Raw genomic sequence first — 21,106 nt, 5'->3', positions numbered from 1 at the left:
AGTTTGTATTTTGTAAATATGGGCCTTGGGAGAGGTTAAATTAGTTTATTGTGCTTTGGCTACAGTAGGTCATTTTAGCGACAACAACCATCCATGTCACTTCTGCAGACTGCGTCGTAATCTTTGAGATAAAGTGTCACTCTTTTCATAGCTTTTGCCGGCTCTGAGACACTTGCATGGTATTTCTCTGGCTCTTTTTTTTAAGCAAAACGTCACTCATCACTAAATGAAAACTTAAAGTGAAGACCTGATTATTTCAGGAGCCTTGTCACAAGTCCATTGTTTTTGAATGTCGGTGCTACTTCTGGTATATTTTCACACTGAAAATATTTCTTTTGTACCATTGTCCTCTTTTACACTAAGAAATACATCTCCTAGCAGTTTTCTCCCAAGTGGTTCCACTTCTGCCAGCATTAAGTCTGAGTATGATTCAGTAGGCTATATAACACTTTTAATTGTCAGGAAATTACTTGTCTTTAAAAGTTTTGGATCAATATATTTACCTGTTGATCAAAAATAGCCTTAAACCTTAAACCTATACACACATTTTTTTTGTTTGTTTTATTCAGTAACATTCAGGAGGGTGTACTCATTTTTGCAACACAACATTTTATCACTTAAATAAGAAAATCTTATTTTGCTGAGTAATTTTGACATTCTTCTTTGGTAATTGATCAAGCAGGCTTGTTGGAACAATATATCTCCAAAGAACCCTAACATGTCATCTAAGTTAAGTTAGTTTTTGAGGGGGTGTACTCTTTTTTTTTTTTTTTTGTTTTTATTTAATTAAAAAAAACATCACTTGATGTGATGGGGTTTTTTTGGTGACGTTGATATTCAGTAATACATTCAGACCCGATGTGTCCTGAAATGCTAGCAGCTAGACGCTCTGTTCATTTGTACTGATTTGTAATCATTGTCATTTCACTTTAAAATCTTCTCCTGTCACACAAAATGAAAATTAATATGCATGTTGAGGTCATGCAGAGTTCCCTTTTGATAAAATTGTTACGTGACAGGCTGAGAAAAAGGCCCTGTTTCTTATCAGGTAATGATGTAAGGCTTGCCAGAGAGCAACATGTATAATGAGAAGTGATTGTGATGGGGTGAGGCGTGTTTTATAGTGATTTGATTCTGTATACAGACATTATAAAACAAACATCTGTGTCAGAAATGCACAAAACAGCCTTACTGTCCTTGCTGCTCTGCTGCAGTTCAGTTTCAGAGCAACTAAAGTGTATTAGATAAACCAACAAGTATATTAGAGTCTATAAGTACCATTCTATCAGATGACCTGTTTTTTTGTATGAAATGTGTTTTAATTATAATGAAGTGTATTGCTGTTCTTATTATTGATTACAGCACTTTAGGGCATAGGTACAGTATCTCATGCCTTCTGAAGCAAGCAAATTTCCATGATTTTTTTGTTTAGCATTGAAATAAGAAAAAGTGACCTTCTATTTGTTATTCAAAGGCCTTATTCACAAAGCAGGAAGACTTAATTGTTGTCTTAAGCCAGTAGTATCAAATGAAAGCCGTTCCCTGCATAGATTTACATTCATTCAGTGAATAATATGACAAAAGTCTCCTTATTTATGTTAAGCCAGGTTAATATTTGAGTATAAATTATGGGTGCTATTAGGTGAAGCAGAGGTCGCTGTGTACTTCAGATAAAGACATACAGTGTTTTTCTTAAGTTTAATGGTCTGTATGAAGCACATGAATGAATATTTTATCACAGCACATTAAACCACCCTTCCTAATATACAGGAGTTAAAACATTAGACATGTTAAAGCAGAGCCTGCTAAAGCAATGGCTCCACTTACACACAATGGGCTGCTGACTTTTATACCAGGCTGGAGGGAATAAATTACATGTGTAATGTAAATGTGTAAACTAAGGGGCTGAATTATCTTTAACTGAAAATTAATTTAAAAAATTGAGTGATTGCATTATAAATAGCGCTGTCAAACCGATTAATCGTAATTAATCGCATTCAAAATAAAAGTTTGCGTGTGTGCACACTGTATTTATATGCATATAAAAAATACAGATGTGTGTTTATATATACATATATATATATATATATATATATATATATATATATACATAGATATACACAGTACACGCGTATATAAACAAACTTATTTTGGATGCGATTAATTGCAGTTGCATCGATTTGACAGCACTCATTTCAAGATTAACTTTGTTGTGCTTGTTTAGTCTAAAATATTTGGAAAGTGAAATACAAGGTATTTGATTTCTAGCTGAGTTGCATGAAACCTGCCAAAGCTACGCTGCATGTGAACCTAAAAAAAAAGGTAAGGGACAGACTGATTGAATGCTTTAGCTATGCTGTCATGTTACTGGCCTCAAAAACACATGTATGTACAGCAAGCGGAAAGCTTTGATGTTACTAATCATGCCTAGAGTCACTGGATTTAAGCAGCAGCGAATAATAATCTTTGAGGGCCTGGGCTCTCATTAGTAAAAACTTAATTAAAACATTAGTGAAGCAGAACATATATGCTCTGGGAACATGTTTTAATAGGGAGTGTTCAATTATAGAGTGATTCAGTGCTTTATAAGTTGCAAAATGTTATTTTAACACAAGATAAGAGATTGTGATTATGCAGTCAGAGTTGTGGAATGCACAGTTTTGATATACACTATTTCAGTTTGGAACAAATTTTAAACAAAAACTTTTTGAATGCGATTAATCGCGATTAATCATTGCGCAGCACTAAATAAAACCATACGATTACTTGCTTTTGATACTTTATTTAAGCCAGTTATTATTGCCTCATTGGCTATTGTTAGCTTAGATCTATTTTTATTACCTAAAAAAAAAAAAAAAGATTACTCGATTAATCGTCAGAATAATCGACAGATTACGCAATTACCAAAATAATCGTTAGTTACAGTTAGTTGTAATGTTTTGATACCTAAATTTACTTGCATACTTGTAGCAAAATTATTCATTTTAGTGTTCTGTGATTAATATTAGATACAGTATTTAAAAAATATATATAAACATTTATCAGGCCAGGCATAGTTTTGATATACACTATTTCAGTTATTCTGTTCAACAAGGGTGATGCAGGGCCTCGCAGGCCATTGAACATTGTCTTCATTGGGGCCTTTCCCTATAAGTATTTATATTATATGGAAGGGGCCCAGCTGAACTGTTTCAGTGTTAAAACCTCATGCGTTTACTCTATTGGTTGTGTCATATAGACATATGACGTGTTACATATCTCTGGTGGGGGATGGGTGGCGTTTAGGCTCCTGGTTTGGGCACAAAATGTTCCCATAGCTTAAGGACAGAGAAGAGCTTTTCTTGTGTGTTTACAAAGAAAACCTGTCATGCATCATGTTATCGTTCAAGTGTTAACAGCAATCAAAAATTGTCTATCTGTTAACACCTATTGAAAGAAAAATGCCAAATTGGTCATAACTGCTGCTCCCTTATCAACTGAAGCATGTGATGTAGCCATGGCTGCAATGACACTTTCTTGCCCACTTCTTCATTTTGCAACCGTTATTTATAATTGCCGTTATCATGGTTTCACATGACTGTAATGCTTGTCAACATAAATGTTGAAAAACATATCACAGTGGTTTCTCACTTTATCCTCTCAGTTGCTACTTTAAGGAGACTGAGTAATCAAACAGGGTGACCACAGACTAAAGTGTTTATCTCACTCATGCAGTATCCTTTTTAATACATTTGCAACAAAAAGAAGTAATCTTTTTCAAAATAAATGGCATTTTATTCATAAAAATTAAGAATCATGCATTGTCATTTGCGTCTGTTAACAGAGGGCCTTTATAAAGCAGGAAGAGTGAGTGCATAAATGCATGTTCCTTCAATATGTTTTATTTTTAAGCAACATTTTAGGAAGTTCTGTACATGCACAGAAAAGCCTGAAAGTTGAAGGAACACTAATTTGAGGTCAAAAGTGTGTTTTAACATCCTCAATGTTCTTGGAAAGCCATTAACACTAACTATGCATTTTCCGCACTTGTCCAGACATCACATGCTTTTCATTTAACGTTAACCTTTTTCTTTTGTCCCAACACATTCATTCAGGACAGGAAGCATTTTGGGGGGGAAACAGAATTAGCTGAGGACATTAAGCACAGCCTGCATTCTTTACAGGCAGCTAGCATGAAGTAACATCACAGTATCAAATGCTTAATTGTTGATTCTCTAACACTTATTAACATTTTAATTTGGTCAGAGTGTTCTTTGTGCCTGCTCAGGTTAGTCATTTCAGAGAAATTGGCTTTAATTTAGCTTGTGGTTTAGGTTTTAGTTGCTCAAGTCTTACGCATATTTATGAAAAGCAATGTTGATAGGCTCTCCTTGAAGTCTTTTTGATAATGTAATTAAAAAATAGTGATGAATATTAAATATTACAGTTTGTAAGTGTAACTAGGGCTGTCAGGATTCCTTGATTCAATTTGAGTATTTGATTTTAAAAAACCCTTGACTGCAATTTGCCCATGTCGAGTAACTGGCAAAATACCAGAAGTGGCACATTCCATGGACGAGAATCCATGAAATGCATTATTAGACTGTTTTCTGTATGATATATTAAACCCATTTAAAAATAATCATAAAGCCTAATGCTATTGTGAATTCACGCTACGATTCCACTGAATAAATATATGCGATGCAGGCCTAACATATGCTCTTTAATTGAGGTTACGTACGTTCGTCTCAGAGCAGCTCTGTTCCCAGAAAATGCTGCTCCACACAAACAGTTATCATTTACAGATAAGTGAAGTGTCTCAAACTCTCAGCATATTACAACATTCATCTGGGAACGCAACGTGCGCCATTTCATCAGATTTGTAAAGTAAATCATTTAAAACCTACACAACCACAGGAGAATACATCATTATCGTTCTCTGTTAATCGCGATTCCAAAATAAAAGCTTAAACCCTCACTTTGAGTTTACACGTTTTGATGTCCACATAGGCAAAAATTACAATGGCTGTGACATTTTTGTTGTCAAGAAATGGCCAAATATTAAACATTAAGTGGACATTTGACTTATAATCATCAGACCGTTGATGCGCTCTGCAGGCCTTTGATATAATGCATAATGTACGTTAGTTCTATTGTTTGTAATACATTATGTATTTTCATGATTTTGTTCAATGAATGAATCGCATCCTAGATAAAAAATTTTGTGTACATAATATATGTGTGTGTACTGTGTATACGTATATATAAATACACACACATGCATGTATATATTTAAGAAAAATATGTTGTTTATATATTAGATATGTTTATATATAATATAAATTATAATAATATAAATATATACATGTCAATACATGTAAATATTTTTTTTTAAAATATACTGTATGTGTGTGTCTTTACATATATATATATATATATATATATATATACGTAATAAATATACAGAGTACACACACATATATTATATAAACAAAAACTTTTATTCTGGATGCGATTAATTGCGATAAAACCACAATTCATGCATTAGGCCTGCGACAGTGGACAGAACCCATAACATACAATGAAAGCAAGATCCAGCTCCGGGGGGGCTCATGTGAATCAGACCTGACCCCTGTGCATCAGCAAAACTGAAATATGGAGCAGCTTCCATGCAGCCTGGAGCCGAAATGCCTCATTGTTTGGGCCATTGAGTGCTCTTGCTGAGGTTGCATTTGCACTGTTCTGTGGCTGTGGCCCCGTTCTGCCATTTGTGTTGTATGCAATGATTAAACATTTGCCTGCTTCGTTAGTCTAGCATTCGACATGTGTAATTAACCTGAGCTAGCAGGAACTCTCTCCTGACACACAGCACATGTTAGCATCTCAAACTTACTTAAAATGACGAATGTATAGGAAGATTAACATAATTTTTTTGTACTTGACCCCACAGTGGAGTGCGAAGTTAAATAGGAAAGGAATCGGGGTTTGGTCATAACGATCACACCTGTTTTTGCTGCTAGCGGGGCTCTGGGTATTAGCTCTATTTTTAATGACAGTGCTGGACATTCCAGTTTTCATGTGGGGATAATTAGAGACATGGCCTTGGGCTTGGAGGGTAAACATCACACAATTACAACAGGATGGAGGAGGGGCCCCAGTCACTGGACGAAAGAAATGATGAGGGACAGAAAATCCTTAATGATGGGATGGTGTGGGAAACCGCCACAGAGAGTCAGGATCCTATGAGCTTACGCCACTGCTAACCGCCAACTCCAAAATGAAACCTACACAAACATAGAGAGTTACTCGGAATGTTCCGTCATGTTCCCTATAGCTGTACAATGTTCTTATCAGTTGTAGGATGGGATTCTAAATGTGCTCTGTGGCAAAATGACACACAGGCATTCTCTACATTGTTTTCTGATGGTGTCATTGGACACAGAGTTGGGTGTGGCCTATTCCTGTCAGCCGATCATACTGTGTCTCCTCCATCGATTGTCATGCAGATGATCAAATATGTGGTGGAAAGCAGTGTTTGAAATGCTGGGCCAAGAAGAGGCAGTCCAACCACATTTTAGATTAATTAAAGCTAGAGATTGACACCTCTGTGACATCTGCCAGAGATTTAAGGAAGCGTTAGAATCAAAAGTAATGACTTCAAATAGCATAGCTACACTGCTGTGTTCTGCAAGGTGTCATATACTGTGGGTGTGATTCATGTTTTTGGATAAAGTCTAGAGAAAGTTCATGTATTTGTCTGTTTATTTTATTAATTTGCTTTTTTGCCTAAAGGAAGACTGAAGTGGAAACCAAAAATTCAGCAACAACACAATAAGCAATACCTGTTGAATCACACATCTGCAGTTGACGTCAAAAGTTTACATACACCATGCAGAATCTGCAAAATGTTAATTATTTCACCAAAATAAGAGGGATCATACAAAATGCATGTTATTTTTACTTATTACTAACCTGAATAAGATATCTCCCATAAAAGACATTTACATATAATCCACCAGAGAAAATAATAGTTGAATTTAAAAAATGACCCCGTTCAAAAGTTTACATACGCTTGATTGTTAATACTGTGTTGTCACCTGAATGATCGACAGCTGTTTTTTTTTTTGTTTGTTTGTTTAGTGATAGTTGTTCATGAGTCCCTTGTTTGTCCTGAACAGTTAAACTGCATGCTGTTCTTCAGAAAATTGCTTCAGGTCCCACAAATTCTTTGGTTTTTCAGTATTTGAACACTTTCAATGAACAATGACTGTATGATTTTGAGATCCATCTTTTCACACTGAGGGACTCATATGCAACTATTACAGAAGGTTCAAACGCTCACTGATGCTCCGGAAGGAAATACGATGCATTAAGAGCCAAGGGGTGAAAACTTTTTGAATTTGAAGATCAGGGTAAATTTAACTTATTTTGTCTTCTGGGAAACATGTAAGTATTTTCTGTAGCTTCTGAAGGGCAGTAGTAAATGAAAAAAAAAAGACATTTAGGCAAAATAAGAAAAATGTAAACATCGTTGTTGTGTTCAAAAGTTTTCACCCCTGGCTCTTAATGCATTGTTTTTCCTTCTGGAGCATCAGTGAGTGTTTGAACCGTCTGTAGTCGTTGCATATGAGTTCCTCAGTTGTCCTCAGTGTGAAAAGATGGATCTCAAAATCGTACAGTCATTGTTGGAAAGGGTTCAAAAACACAAAAATGCTGAAAAACCAAAGAATTTGTGGGACCTGAAGAACAATGGGCAGTTTAACTGTTCAGGACAAACAAGGGACTCATGAACAGAAAAACACAGCTGAACATCACTCAGGTTTGAACAGGGTCATTTTTATAAATTACAATTATTAAAATAAACAATTATTTTTTCTTGTGGACTACATGTAAAAGTATTTTATGTGAAATATCTTATTCAGGTCAGTACTGAATAAAAAATACCATGCATTTTGTATGATCCCTCTTATTTTGGTCAAATAATTAACATTTTGCAGATTCTGCAAGGTGTATGTAAACTTTTGACCTCAACTGTGAATGTCTGTGGCAGACTTCATTTCGGTGATTTTATTAGAAGTAAAATAAATAAGAAAACTGGGTGTGATGGGATTGTTTCCGACCACAATATGCCACAATTAAGACGCTGACTGTAACTATATTTATATAACTTGTGCTCTCTAAATAAAGCTTAACTTGACTTAACTATGAGACAAATGAAAGTTGTGTGTACACACACACACACACACACACACACACACACACACACAGCTCTCAGTTGTCTCATAGTTAAGTCAAGCTTTGTGTGTGCATATAGTATATTATATTTGATATAATGTGTTATTATCTACTTTATGTATATCAGCTTCATTATATTTTTAAAATAATTTTTCTGTATTGATGTTCATCGTATTGAATATGTGGACTGAGCAAACAGAATAATAGAACATTGTAAATATGTTTTTATTTTATTTTATTTTACCTTATTTTCAAATACCAAGAAGACATTTCTCATTGAACACTAATGAAAGGTGGCAACTTAATACTCTTCCATGATAAAGCATGATTATTTGTAGTTTAAAAAATAAAAATGATAAAATAATTATTTTAAAACAGTAAAATAAAAAAGAAAAATTCTCTGGTAGTACTGACCAATATTAGAGCTTGCTTAATTTATGTGATATCTTCACTCTGACTTCTGCAGATGCAGGCAGCAGAAAGACTCCTTGCATCCTCATTACTGTTTATTGCATAAATCATGCCTGACCCTTGTCTTGGCTCAAACACAGGTGAAGGCCAGAGATGTAGCTTCTCTTCCTCTTGTGTCATGTCTGCATTAGAGATCATGACGCTCCCCCATCTCATGCACGCAAACACAAATTACTAGCCCTTTATTTCTCATGAAGACCTTGAAGACCAGGAGGGGAGCAGATGACATTATTATCACTACAGAGCCCTACCTCCTCCCCTCAGCTTCAGAGTAAAACAAAGCCCTTGTCTCTTACAAGCACCTTATTGTACAAGGCTGTGCCGAGTCTATTTTTCCATAAATTAATGATTGGGGGAGGTGATCAATATATCAATGGTACAGTCTTTATGTCAGCAGCCTCTCTTTGTGTGGATGCTGTGTGGGTCATCGCTACAGCATAATGATGCAATTATTGATTAGCATTTAAAGGCTAATCCATATGGTATATTTTCTCATGAGTTTGCATCTGTAGGCTCATGACCTGTTTTCTAACTTGTGGACAAGTACAATAAATTTGTTAATCAGGATGACTGTTATTGTAGGTTTAGTAAAAGATTTTTCTGAAAATGGTTTGTGTTTCAGCCAAATTCACATAAATAAACATCCAAAATCTTTAAAGGAGAAGCCCACTTCCAAAACAAAGATTCACATATAATGTACTCACCCCCTTGTCATCCAAGATATTCATGTCTTTCTTTCTTCAGTCGTAAAGAAATTACGTTTTTTGAGGAAAACATTTCAGGATTTTTCTCCATAATGGACTGGTATGGTGCCCCGATTTTGAACTTTCAAAATGCAGTTTAAATGCAGCTTCAAACCATCCCAAATGCGGTTGTAAACGATCCCAGCCGAGAAAGAAGAGTCTTATCTAGCGTAACGATCGGTTATTTTAATAAAAATAATAAAATTTATATACTTTTTAATACCAAACACTCATCTTGTCTTACTCTGCCTGGACTGTTTTTGTTCCGGTTCATGACAGTTAGGGTATGTCAAAAAACTCCCATCTCATGTTCTTTAAAATCGTCACTGTTTTACTAATTTTTGAAGTTGAGGGAGAAAATACAATTGGAGTTTTTCGACATACCCTAACTGTCTTAAACCAGAATACACAGAGTTCAGGGAGAGCAAGACAAGATGAGCGTATTTAAATTGTATTTTTTTAATGAAAATTACAGATCATTTCGCTAGATAAGACCCTTTTTCCTCAGCTGGGATCGTTTACAACTGCATTTGGAATCGTTTGAAGCCACATTTAAACTGCATTTTGGAAGTTCAAAATTGTGGCACCATATCAGTCCATTATATGAAGAAAAATGCTAAAAAGTTTTCCTCAAAAAACATAATTTCTTTATGACTGAAGAAAGAAAGACATGAACATCTTGGATGACAAGGGGGTGAGTACATTATATGTGAATCTTTGTTTTGTTAGTGGATTTCTCCTTTAATATTCATTCATTTTAATTATATACCTATCTATGGCTATAATTATATGTCGGCATGTATAATTATAAACCTTTACGTAGTGCCATGTTTTTTTAACCTGAATGTGGTAATGGCTTTTTCATTTCTTACAACAAAGGATTTAAGCTTGCATCATTTTATTTATGTTGTAATGATTTATTTTCTTCTTCATCTCTTGGTATCATTGTCATTTTCAGACATGAGTCATCCATTTAATGTTTTTTTGGGGGCAGTTCTTTTTTGTAGCTCTATTTGTCAGTGTCATTCTTCTAGTGTCGTCCCAACCTGTGATTTCTAATTTATCATCAGATTTCCTGTGTTATGAGCCATTTAATCTGAAAGCATGACTCCTATCTGCATTTCTTTTTCATGTAAAGAAAATGTTTGGGAGTGGACGCCATCCATCATACACACGCCCAACACGTTTGTCACATGAATTGTGTTCAAAAGACGCTCTTTAGCCCATTTATGGGGACACATTGAATAACTGAATTAACTGAGAGTTGGATTAATTGCGTGGAAGCTTGCTTATCTATCATGATTAGATGTCCCATTTTTATAGGTAATGGGAGACAGGTGGAATGTTACGTTGTAAAACCTGGTTTCATAAGAGCTTATGATATGTTGGCGTGGGTCGTAATTAATTATGAGGGAGTGGCGAGAAATGACATGTGAAAGCAGTCTGTTTTGTTGCTAATTACAACAGGAGACAGTAGACAGGATATTTCTCATGTTAAAAGATAATCAGTGATAATAAGCTGATTCGGCCAAACGATTTTATGTATGACTGAATCTGAATTTTATAGGACCAGAGGGCATGTGGCTTTGAAAAAGCAAAAATAAAAGCTTATAGGGCTGAGTCATTGTATAACAACTGAAAGCAACGCTAGATAAAAGAAATAATGAATGAGTAGGAGAGGTGTGTATTCTTCACTAACCTTTAACCTTTCCAGACACAGCTCACACACACCTCTCATACATACAAAGCTCTTTTATACACTTAAATTGTAAGTAATTTAAAAAAAAAAAAAGTGTAAGTGTGTCCCCTATCAATAAATGTGAAATGTTTGGAGCTTTTTTTATTTCGTTTACTTAGATAGGACAGCATAATTTGCATGAACTCATTGTAGACAGTGGTGTCATAGGTACAGGTATTCCCATCCTAGCTATTAGAAACCTCAGCATAAAAACGAAGCCTGATGTTTGACAAGCAAGATAAAGTCAATTCCATGTTGTTTATTATTGAACCGTCCAGTAAGACACATCTGTCCAATAAGAAAAACACACATAAACATGACCAATCACAATTCATTTTGCTTTTACATATAATTTAAGGACAGATAAATCAAATTCAGTTGATGGTGTGACACAATTAACAGGGATACTCTGGGCCAGTCATAACATTCTGACACAGATGACACATTTTCTCTGCACTGTGAAGTTCGGTTTGAAGTCGTCTAATATGATGTCCCTGGGCCAGAAGCAGCTGCTGAATGTGAACATTTGATACAAAAATGAAAACAATAACATAAACAATGACCATGTATACCCTTTACACAATTTTTAAAAATGGAGGGTATTTTGAAATTGATGTGTGAATGGTGCTTTACCGGTAAATGATGAAACGTCATTGCCTGTGTGAACAGCATTTTTGTATTTACCTGTAAAGTCGTTCCTGTAATTTTACGCCAATTTACTGGTATTACTGTGTGAAAGGGGCTTTAAATTTAGTTGTGTCAAATTTAAGGCTAGCACAATCTACCAAGAGCAGCATAAATTACCGCCTGCTTTAAGAGATGCTTTTTTGAGCATTAAATAATGGCAAATAAGTGCAAACATTAGTAAATCGCATTGTGTGATTCATTTTAATACTTTCCTCTCATAAAAAGGCTGTGATTTCATTGAATATGAGTGCTGCATGTTTCAAAATGAGGTGTTGCGCTGCTTTGTGTACCGTGGTTACCAGGGAAATCGCAATATTTCTGCTGTTCTGAAAGTGCCACCTGCTGGCAGAGAATGAATTAATTAATTTTATTTGTGCAGGTCTTAAAAAGTCTTAAATTTGATTTAAAAAATCCTGCAGACATCCTGATTAAGATTGTTAATTAAGATTGTTCTGTCAAAATGCTGTATTTGGTAGACATGTGACATATTCCATAATATGACATATGGTAATGAACATGCACATATTATTACATTAATAATTCTATAATATATTTAGTATCTGTATATTTTTTTCTAACAAATGTGTGTGTGTATTACATTATGTTACATTGTTTGTGTTTAAGTGTTAGCTTTTTTATTTCATATACTGTTTGTTCTGACATATATACATATATGTGTGTGTAAATCAATATTTTTGGGAAAATGTACTTATCTCTTTCTCTCATGTTTCAATTCCAATCTGCTTTCTGTAGCCAAATTCTGTGAGAAAGGTCTAGTGAATAATACTTTTTTTCTGTAGTCAAGGTCAGTAGGCCTAGGGAGTCAGATGAAATGTTTCCAGTTTGAAATATTTACAAGCATGTGGTAGGCATATTTTGGGATGTTAAGGAAGACGAAGGTGGATGAAGTGGAAGTAGCAAAAGAGTAGACAGTCTTCTAATCTAATCTATTAATTTGTTTATCCAATCAGTTTTTAAAGTCTTTGTTTAAGATAAAATATTAATTTTGCTGAATAACTGCTTTGCATTTTAGAGCTCACCTTTGCAGCTCTCTGAGCTATATAAGAAAGACTACCTTACATTGCAAACATAGACAAATCTTGTGGTCTGATTTCATTTTCCACATCAACAGATAGATAGATAGATAGATAGATAGATAGATAGATAGATAGATAGATAGATAGATAGAAAAGCAAAAGTAAAATCTTGTTTGTGTAAACTTGATACGTCGTCAGAATTTCCTAATAGGCTAAGTACTGATTATTTCACAGCCATAACTTAGATTAGATGCCTTTAATCTAATAAACGTTGGCAAATCCAATGATTAGTTCTTCCTCAAAAGCATCTTATTTTATCAGTTCAGTACCTTGTAAATGCGTCTTAGTTTCCAGGAGGACTGATAAAACAAATGTGTTCATAAAGCCAGTCAGATTAGAGCTTGCCAGATCATGCAAGCTTTGTAGTTTTCTGTGTATAATCCATCAGACTTTTATTAAACAGACTGTCTGTGGCTGGGACTAGTACACACTCCACTTTCACCACCATATGGAAACCTACACCTTTTTATTTTACGAATTTAAAACACCGGAAAGAGAGGTACACCACAAAAGGCCTGTAAAACTTTGTGATATTTCAAAAACATCTTTTATTGCTTTATATAGTTAATGAGTAATCAAGAATGCAATGTACAGTTGGGTTACTACAGTACATGCTAGATTCAGATTTTATTCTGTATAATAAAGCTTTATCAGCTGCTCCTCTGTCATCAGAGTTTATGGACCTATCGCTTTTAATAGTTTTAAGAAAAAGCCAACAGTCACCCCTGTCTGTACTGTATGTGTAAGCTGATAAATCTAGTACGTAGCGGCCGTCACTTTAGGCCTTTACATTCTCTATACATCCTCTCAAAGGTCAGGTTAGAAAATAGACATAAAGCCACTGACTGTAATCCGGGACCTGTGTACTGCAGTGAGAAAAGACAAAACTTTGATGGATGGATACATGCTTTTACATTGAATTATTGATGGAAAACACATGCAGAAACCGTCCTGGTCAGATGATGTATAATTCATAGGGCTCCGCTTGAGTGACTATGAAGATTGTGCACTGTTTTTCACTTGTAATTAAAGAGCGAAATGTGAGTGCTGAGCAGTTTTCAGCCTAATCCCTTAATTGCACTATGGGGGTTTGCTATTAAAGTGTCTTAATTCTGTCAAACAACCCACATTCCCTTTTTTCTTTCTTTTAACCCTACATGAATGAGGTCAAACTGTGGCTCTAGCGCCGTGAATTTCATTCATGTCAAAGGTAAAATTATCAGAAGCAGATGTGATGAAATAGCAGATGCAAAGACTGAAAAAGGGTCTTATTCAGTTGCCTTTTTACATCTGATAATCTCTGTGGAACTTGAGGTCAGGCAGAGCAGCTTCAGGCATCTTTTGCAATCTCATGGACAAAGCGTTAGTCCTCAGATCACACAGTAAAACACAATGGTGAAGGACGGTTGATGGACCATCCCCACATTCTCCCCTGTGGCACCTCACCATCTTGATGAAAGCAGAAGCGGTGGTTGATTTCTGAGCTAGGATTGCGTGGTATGACGCCTTATACTGACCAATCCGTGTGAATGTGAACGGGTTATTTTATTTTATGTTTTAATTCTATGCCAAATGAAATATATTGTATATTTATACAATTTAAAAAAAGGATGAATAGATGCAGGGATAAATTGTCATTCGTGATTTCGATCCACACATACTAGAATCTTGTGAAGGCTTAAAAGAGATAACTGTTCACCAGCTGACGGCAGACAGCCTCTCTAAATCAAGAGCACCTTTAAAAGATAAAGGACTGACTAAACCCAGTGTGAATGTTTTTGGTGGCCATGTTTGAACATGATTAATGTGTGATAGAACAGCAGACATCTCTCTGCTGAAGTTTTCCCTTGGGAATGTATCTGATGGTTTTTAGGATTCAATTTGCTCGATTTAGTAAAAAATACCTTATTTCATACATCACAGTTCGTATTTGTCCACCCAGTATTTTACACAATTCACAATTTAGTGATACTGAAACAAAATTAGAAAAATTTAAAATAATAATAAAACCTAATAAAAAAGGAAGAAATAATTTTATATAATATTATTGTAAGCAGCATCTGTCACAAAAACAATGAGGAGCTCAATTATTGTGACAGTATTTGAACAGATAATTTTACACTAAACAACACCTAAGATCTTACACACCGTAACTTAGTCAAAAACATTAATTGATTAAGAGCAGCATTTATAATAAATATTATGGTAACACTTTATTTTAATGACCAGTTCTCAGTATTACATTATTTACCCTCAAAGCATCCTAGGTGTATATGAATTTCTTCTTTAAAACATTATCTAATCGGAGTTACATTAAAAAATGTTCTGGCTCTTCGCAGCTTTATAATGGAAGTGAGTGGGTGTTATTTTTCAATAGTCCAAAAGAAGTATAATCCATCATAAAAAGTATCCCGCTCCGGTGGGTTTATAAAGGCTTCCTGAAGCGAATCAATGCATTTTTATAAGAAAAATATCCACATTTACAACTTTATAAACCGTAATCTCTAGCTTCTGCTAACTGTTGTATGCATGACTGTGCATACGCAGGACGTAGACATAGCGATGGTGAGAAGTGTGCAAACACGGAATCGCAGGGGAGAGAGCAAAACAGTCACGAATTAGAAGTACAAAATAAGGATTTGTAAAGAAAAATGTTGGAGGATTTCAATATAAGCCACGAAGACAGTTTTTTTCTTTACTGAATAAATAAAATTTTGCTTCCTTTGCTCCTGTAAACAAATCTTGGTTCTCACAAGTCTAGCATTTTCTCACTTGAACTTATGCTACGCCTACATCCTACTTCATCTTTTGTGAACATTCATATGACAGTTAGCGGAGGCTAGAGATTATGGTTTATGAAGTTGTAAATATAGATATGTTTCTTACAAAAAGAGTCCCTGGAGCCATATGGAGTATACTTTATAATGGATGGATGCACTTTGTTATACTTATTTTTCTTGTACTATTGAAAAATAACAGCCATTCACTTCCATTATAAAGCTTAGAAGAGCCAGGATATTTTTTAATAGAACTGATTGTATTCGTCGGAAAGAAGAAAGTCATACGCACCTAGGATGCACTGAGGGTAAGTAAATCATGGGGTAATTTTCATTTTTGGGTGAACTATCTCTTTAACTAGTTGCTTATTACCATGCATATCACTAACATACTGGCTGTTTATTAGTACTTATGCTTTATTCTGCATGACCATATTCTGGATCCCTTAAAGGGACAGTTCACCCAAAAATGAAAATTCTGTCAATAATTACTCACCCTCATGTGGTTCCAAACCCGTAAGACCTTCGTTCATCTTCTGAACACAAATTAAAATAATTTTTAAGAACGAAATCATTGAAAAGTTGTTATTTTGGTTTTGTTTTCACACAAAAAGTATTCTTGTAGCCTGATAAAATTACATATGAACCACTGATGTCACATGGACTATTTTAACAATGTCCTTACTACCTTTCTGGGCCTTGAACGTGTCAGTGCCGTTGCTGTCTATGCAGGGTCAGAAAGCGTGCAGATTTGATCAAAAATATCTTAATTTGTGTTCCGAAGATGAACAAAGGTTTTACGGGTTTGGAACGACATGAGCATAAATAATTAATGACAGAATTTTCATTTTTGGGTAAGCTAACTAAATTGTTGTTGTAATTATGACCTATTATTTTATTATAAACATAAAATAGTAATTAACATTAATATCATGGGAATTTTAATTATTAATATTTTATTCACTTTAGTTTTAGTCTCTAATACAGCCATGGCTGTATGATGACATCATGTTAATATCAGGCGATACACAGATTTTTGAATTCCCACAGTGGTGTTGTACAGTGTGATTTAGTCTGGGCAAAGGTCCGCGCTAAACGCAGACGGGCCTTTCTCACACCTCCCACATGGGAGTTAAAGGGGCACCTTGCACTGGCCCTGTAAAATAACACTTAGCTCTGCCAGTACATGCTCAACTCACTGCCACTTAATCCAGTCCGTCAGCTCAAGTACCCGGGCAAATCCCATTAGGAGGAACTCCATCAAGGAAAGACAAAGATCAGCTCTTCATATTAGCTTACACATCTCATTATGTCAGCTGAGCTCGCTGCAGAGCTGCACACTGTTGCGAAGATGAGGGTGTGTGTGTGTGTGTGAGTGTGTGTGTGTAATGGAATGGAAGCAGCACTGGCAGTCGGCCAGTTTGGACCAGTGCCAGCGTGACCAGTCGTGTTGTTCTCTAATTAACTCCTGCTCCCTTGCGCCGGTGCTTCTCACACACTCACACTCACATTCAAACACACAGGCACATTAAGCCCAGCAGTTTCCCAGGAGCTCTGGGACCCGGTGTGTGAGTGCGCGCACACATGTCCACACACACTATCAGTGCCACACACAATGAGGAAGCTTCTTGTGATCGATTCTGTTGTCATGGGATTTTTTCCCCCAGTATTGATGCTTGTTAATTAGTGGTTTGTTAGCACAGACGGTGATTGTTACCATCAAAATTATTTATTCCACTAACTTTTTTTTCTTAATCTCACAACACCGGTCATTAAAAAAAAATATACAGCACTGAAGAAGAAACAAATTCTGACTTCCAGTCTTAGTTTAACCTTACATTAGAGACAACATACAGCCGGTCATTATCACAAAATACACCCTCACTAGGCAATCAGATCATCCTGAAGGGATTATTTTGCAATAATGGCCATCTTGCTTTTTACACATTTCCAAATGAATGAATAAATGGACATAAAATATTGATTTTGATTTAAAGTATTTTATGACGTGAGAATAAAGAGATGTGCTTTCAGAGCCATGAAAGTAGCCCAGTGTAAAAAGAAGAAAATAGTGAATTATACAGTTTATACAGTAATTATACAGTAATAATCTTGTTGTGGACAGTGTGGGCCTTGGAGCCAAAAATGTTGAGAACAGCTGTTTTAGTGGCCCTTATATAGCAGAATATAGCAGTGGTTATTTGAAAAGGCCTTTTAATAAATGACTTTTTGCAAAGATCATAATTAAAATATCCCCACTAATATTAACACTTAAAGTTATTTTACTTCGTCTTATTTCTAAATGATAATACCTTGCATTTTTGCCTTTCATCCGTGCTGTTAGCCAGACGTTTGAATGAGCACACCCACGAGTATAACACCGGGTGTGTATTATTTGCAAGGTCACAGAGGTTACAAGGTGTAGAACTAAAAGCATTTCCAAACTTTTAGGTCAACACTCAGTCCCTCTGTTGAGCCTCCAGATTTTGGTATGACATGTAGCAGCTCTAGACTGCCTGAAGCTCCACTTTAACTGGGTTCAAAGTCATAGCCCAACTCCCCCTTTCATTGCTTTTGACAAAACGAGCGGTGTGTGTGTGTTTTCAGTCACAAAGAATGTCACCCTGTCACTGGCCCACATACCTGATTTGAGGATTGTGAAACAATGTCTACAGCAATGTCTCTCTTGGACATTGTTTATATAAAAACAAGAAAAGTGTGTGTTTTTTTTTCTACTCCAATTAGATTTGTTGGTCTGGTTTATTTCTGAACAAGCTGGTAGAAGTGTCTTGATAGAAGTGAAACGTTTCAGTCATATTGTATTGTGAAGAGCTCCCTCTACTGAAATCCTGGCGAGATACTTCTTTCATGCACACTTAAAATACAGGGATGCATTGAGATCTGGATTAAAAGCATTTGGAGGTTTTACTTTGTAATTTAAAAAATAATAATGTGTAAGTATTAAGAAAGATTTACACAAAAAACTCTAAGTATGTGAATGCTATAATTAATAAATTACTCAAACATATTTATCATTGTCTATTCATACATTCTTTTGCCTATACATGTTGAACCTGTAGTTGCTGAAGGTTGAGTCAGGGTGTGATCATATAGTGCTTCAGCAGCCTTGGGGGTTTGACACTATAAGCAGCTTGTGTCATCCGAAACTACGAGGAATCATTGAGACACTTCATAATGATCACACACACATGTGCTCAGCTACTGAGGAATAACAGAGCAGACTGGCTTACAAATGATGCAGATATGTGTGCACATAGTGAGGTTTTAATCAGTAAATGGTCAGTTTTTAAAAACGGAATTACTAATGAGTTATTATATACAGTGCTGTTTAAAAGTCTGAGATCAGTGGAATGCTTTATATATTTAACATTTTTCTAATTTAATACACAATTTGTATTGCACATTATATCATTAACACAATAAATGTCAATAAAATTAATTAGTTGGATTGTCTCCCTTTGCATTTTAGCACTCGAGCAACATGAACTCCACAAGTTTGTTTAAATCTAAATTTCAAAAATGAAAATTTCCCCATGGTTTACTCACCCTCAAGGCATCCTAGGTGTTTATGACTATCTTCTTTGAGACGAATACATTCAGTTTTATTTAAAAATGTTCTGGCTCTTTCAAGCTTTATAATGGCAATAAATGGCTGTTGAGATTTTGAAGTCCAATAAAGTGCATCCATCCATCATAAAGTATACTCCACATGGCTCCGGAGGGTTAATAAAAGCCTTCTGAACCGAATCGTTGTGTTTGTGTAAGAAAAATATCCATATTTAAAACTTTGTAAACTGCAATCTCTAGTTTCCACTAACTGTACGTGCGTTCACAGATGATAGCGTGAGCTCCGGTGAGAATATGCTAGTCTCATACAAACCAAATTTTGTTTACAGCAAAGGAAAACCATTTTCCTCTTGGCTTATATCAAAATCATCCAACATTTTTCTTTACAAATCCTCATTTTGTACTTCCAATTCATTCGTGTTTTGTTTTATAGTTTATAAAACTTTAAATATGGATATTTTTCTTACAAAAACACTTTGATTCACCCCTGGAGACAAATGGAGCGCTTTTTATGATGGATGGATGAACTTTATTTGGCTTCAAAATCTCAACACCCATTCACTGCCATTATAAAACTTGAAAGAGCCAGGAGATTTTTTAATATAACTTGTGATTTAGTCTGATTTAGAGTGTAATATAACTTTAATATAACTTATAATTATATTCGTCTGAAAGAAAAAAGTCATATACAACTAGGATGGCTTGAGAGTGAGTAAATCATGGTAATTTTCACCTTTGATGATCACCATTTAAAACCTGATGATCACATTCTCCTGCTTTGAGAAATGATTTGAGTTATTTGATTAGTGACCAAGAAATAGAATCTTATATTTCTTATTGTAATTCTCATCTTCTTATTCCTAACATTTCAAAATTTATAACCTTTCTTTTTATTTTTATTTTTTTTTTTCAGATATTAATTAGATTTTGAATCAGTGCAGTCACAGACCTTTGGGCATGATTGTATGTAATTATTTAACAACTTATATCATATGATCAGTGATTTCAAACTGTGAATCATTCCAGTCACACCAAGATTTCAATTCATGGCAGTCTTGTGAGACTACATGCATCAGTGCTCTGCATTCCTGCAGTCATAATGCTGGGAATAGAACTAATATGAGCATAATGGAGCACTCAAAGGTGAAGCAGAGCTCTAATGTATTTTCCATCTGTTAATATTTAATGCATTGTTGTAGACGTCATTACACTTTTGACTTAATTACCCCTTTACTGGTCACCCCAGCTTAGTGATGACCTCTGCGACGGACAGTGTCACAATTACGTCACCTCTTAATGAATCTTCATGAATAGCTAATTTACTCTTATGGCTGCTGGCACTTCAACTGAAGTAGGGAGGAGAGCTTTGGACAGATAAAAGTCATTAATGTATTTAGGATAAGATTTTTGTGTGTGTGTGTGTGTATGTTTTCTAGGATGTTTAGAAATAATTTAATTTGATATCATAAAATTTATTCCAGAATGTTTTGTTGTCTAATTTTACGTAATGTCTGTAATTAAATCTGCATACATCAAGAGAAGCAGAATTATCGTGTTACACATGCTGTTCTTCAGGGTTTACATTCTGTCGCTCTACAACTTGCCAGGCAGTTGATCATATGTCATATCTTGTGCATGGATATCTGCACAAGCACATTAAATGTCCACACATACGGACAACTAATTCGCAAGGGTAGATTCGTTTAAATTACCTTTGAAATGTCACGTTTTTTGCCGCACGTCATGAAAGTATGAAGCATACAGACTTTGTCAGATATCATCTATGCAGGT

At 35.2% G+C, this 21,106-nt stretch overlaps 1 protein-coding gene across 2 annotated transcripts in view; it reads left to right on the top strand.

Annotated features, from left to right (window-relative positions):
* Positions 1–21,106, top strand: part of arid3c (AT rich interactive domain 3C (BRIGHT-like)) — a 79,826-nt gene that overhangs the window by 31,133 nt on the left and 27,587 nt on the right. The gene's annotated exons all lie outside the window — the stretch shown is intronic.

Source organism: Labeo rohita, chromosome 5 (genome assembly GCF_022985175.1).
Source record: "Labeo rohita strain BAU-BD-2019 chromosome 5, IGBB_LRoh.1.0, whole genome shotgun sequence".
NCBI lineage: Eukaryota > Metazoa > Chordata > Actinopteri > Cypriniformes > Cyprinidae > Labeo > Labeo rohita.
This window is presented reverse-complemented; position numbering and strand designations above follow the sequence as displayed.